The sequence below is a fragment of the Pygoscelis adeliae genome, unplaced genomic scaffold (genome assembly GCF_000699105.1).
Source record: "Pygoscelis adeliae isolate BGI_AS28 unplaced genomic scaffold, ASM69910v1 Scaffold79, whole genome shotgun sequence".
Taxonomy (NCBI): domain Eukaryota; kingdom Metazoa; phylum Chordata; class Aves; order Sphenisciformes; family Spheniscidae; genus Pygoscelis; species Pygoscelis adeliae.
The window spans coordinates 3,377,275-3,380,704 of NW_008825532.1; positions in this window are offsets into that span (position 1 = coordinate 3,377,275).

Here is a 3,430-nt window from a genome sequence, read left to right on the forward strand (position 1 = left end):
GCCGGGCGGGGCCCCCGCGGGTGCCGGCGTGCGGGGTGACCTGCTCGGGGTTGGGAGGCCAGGAGAGCGGGGGGGCAGTCTGCAGCGGGGAGGACGGGGAATCGCTAACGCCTGGAAACGTGTAGGGCCGTGATGCTTTGGGAATTGCAAGTTTGGGACGGGAGAGCGCGGAGTTGCAGCTTCTTAGAGAAACTTTTGGGTTTAGTGCTTGAAAGGTTACCTGTTTATCTGTTTTCCCTGCTTGGTCTGGAAATGGTGGTTGGAGGGAGATGCTGCCTCCTCCTCAGCGCCCCTTCTCTGGTCAGAAATCTTCCTGCGCCCCTCCTGCAGCTGGTGCTTCTGGGCTGCAATGCCACGTGCCATCTTTCCTCATCTTTAATGGCCAGATGCAAATCTGCTGTTAAGTGCTGGTCCTTCAACGCGTGTTGAGAGGTTGGTGCTGCCAGGAGCATAGCAGGGAATGCTCCGTTAAAAGCAAAGGAGAACACGTTTGTTTGAAGCAGCAGCTTCTTCTGTACTGTTATGCCTGATGCGGGCTTCAGAGATGAAAGTTTGCATGAGGGCTAGTGGAGTGATGGGGACTTAATTTTTCTGTGTGTAGGAGATGAAAACAGGGCAGGTGAAAGGGAGGAATTTGGCAGGGAGCTAGAGAGGGGCTGGTGCACCTGAGAGGAGACATGCAGGAGTCCTGCCTGCTGCAGGGGTCAGGGCATGGGATGCGATGGCACCGGCTGGGGGGGCTCACTGCTCAGAGAGCGCCGGGGGTGCCAGCAAACCCTCTCAGTGGTTTATTGCATGAAGCCTCACATACAGCCAGCTGGGAACTTTCCACTGGGACAAGTTTTTCATAAGAAAATATGTAAACAAAGCTTCCCACAGGAAATTGCATATGTTTTCACTGAAGATGGAGCGATATACCGTAAGTAGAGTCACGTTCATCCTGCTGGAACAGATTTATAGCACTGGCTGGAGGTATGGTATAATTAAGATCAAAATTCTTATGGTTTGGAAGTGACCACATGCATCTGTCCTTTTTGCCTCTTTTGCCTGGTACTAGGTCAAAGGGGGAAAAATGGATACTCTGACAATTACTGAATGGGAAAGCATCTCCTTCTTGTGTTGGATGTATTTAAAAAATGGACTAACTCAACGAAAAGTTTTGGGTGAAAGCAAAGCAGAGATCTCACAGTGAAGGTCCAGCGCAGGGCAGGCAGGATAAACCCCAATGCTTTCTCAAAAGAAAGCCCTGGCAAGCAAGCTTTCAAAATAGTTTCTGTTTTGTCAAACACTCCTGAAAGTTTCCAACAAGAGCCAGAGATGTAAGCTTTAGCACATTTTTTTGTTCCCGCAAGTCTTTTTGCTCTTTCATATTCAATTATTTGTTTTTCTGTATTCAATTACTTGGTTTTGTTTGTTCAATTACGTGCTTTTGTTTCCAAGGTTTTTTAGCAGTGTCAGCTTTGTTCATGCTGAAATATTCTTTTTTTTTAAAACAGTCGAGCTTGCTGCTGCCTTCGTGAGTGCGTGTTGTCCTTAATTTCAAAGATCTCCTTCAAATGCGTTTCCAAGCCCAGACTGCATCTTCAGGGCCTGTGTTTTTTGATGGAAGTTTTTCTTGTATTCCTTGCAAGATTCATTTTTCTGTGGATAAAAAAGGTAGCCACATGTTCTTCCCAAGTGTGCTGTGTACGACTTGTTAAGTATTGTGTGCAACTTGTTAAGTATTTCTATCGCTGCTTCATCGTAGCACAGAAGCAGCAATTTAGTTGTGCTCCTGTTTAATGAGATGGTGGCATAAAAGTGGAAGGAATATTTTCTGCAAGCATCCAGAGGAGACAAGGCTCTCCTTCATATAAGCTTTTCACCAATTTATATTTTTCAATGGAAAAACTCTAATTTTGTAGGGTCTTTAAAAAATTGCTGAGGTGGATTTTGCCTGCTAGTTTTTTACTTCTGCCTTTTTTTATTAAGCAGAGAGGAATGCGAAAGCAAGAAACAAACTGGAGTTTTTTTCCACTACCTCCCAAAGTATGTGAAGCTGAGGAAAGTGAGGATGGTGCTGAATGCACAAACAGAATGGTGAAACAGCACAAACAAAATGTAAAGCAAAAATATATTGACTATTGAATACTTTGCACAAATCTAATCACAAATCTGATATAACCAGGAAGACGCAGCGTGTGTGGTTTTGTTGTGCAGCCCCAGTTTGTCCCTTCACTGGTGCAACAGCAAAGGTCGGTCTTAACTCTGCACTCCACGGCAGGTTTCCCTTGTTAAAATGTGCTGGTTTGTGTGTTTTCATCACTAAGTAAAGGTTTATTTCTCTCTTACCTCTTATCAGCTTAAGATAATTTCTCTAAGGACAGGGACAAATGTGGTGTGTCTGCCACACGTTCTGTTGGTTCCTTCTGTGAGTGCTCAGTAAACATTGGGCATGTCTTGTGGCAAGTGTTTATACAGTGATAATTGCTGAAAATTTGGTCGTCTTTCTGCAATGTTATCTAGGTGTTCTTGCTTTTTGAAGTCGGGTGAGAAATAATTGCTGAAAGCAACTCAGAGAAAATGCCAAAGAGCTGAAAAGAACAACGTTCCTTAGACCTGGCTGTGCTACCACCAGCCTGCATGGACGATGGCAAGGTCAGAGCAAGGGAGGCAGCCGTGGTCGGCAGGGGCTCTGCTTGCTGTGGCTTTAGGAATTACTAAATTCCTGAAGTCTCCGAAAGGTGGAAAACAAAGAGACACTGTGAAGCACAAATGCTGTCTGTGCAGATCGTGTCTTCTGTGCGCCGGCAGCCAAAGCCAAGGGAAGACCATGCTAATTCTGCAGGACAGGTCTCTGCGGGCAGACTTACTCGCTCTACCTGTGGCACAATTTAATCTCTGCAGGAAATCCAGATCCGTCAAGTGCAAATAGCCAGCGTTGACTGTGCCTGGTGCCTGAAGGATGCAATTTGCCATCGCCATTACTGTAAGCACCAGACACCTTGGTTAAGCACCGGCAAATGGTTCTGCAGGTTGTGGGGCTGCTCCTGCGACCTGGCATGGGGAAGTGCTTCCTGCAGAACAGAGGGGTTTCCCCCTGCAAGGGGCTCTGTGCCAGGCAGGGGTTTAGCCCAGCAAGGTGTGCTATCTGGCCAGGAACATGTTGCAAGTCAATAATCTTGCAAAGGAAAAAGCATCCAAAAATACTTAATATTTCTGGATGTGACTACATCAGTAAACAAGGGAAAAGCTACGGATGTCATCTGTCCATGCCTTTGACATGGTCCCCCACAACATCCTTCTCTCTAAACTGGAGAGGTATGGATTTGATGGGTGGGCTGTCCGGTGGGTGAGGAATTGGTTAGATGGTCGCATCCAGAGGGTAGTGGTCAACAGCTCAATGTCCAGATGGAGACTGGTGACGAGTGGCGTCCCGCAGGGGTCCGTA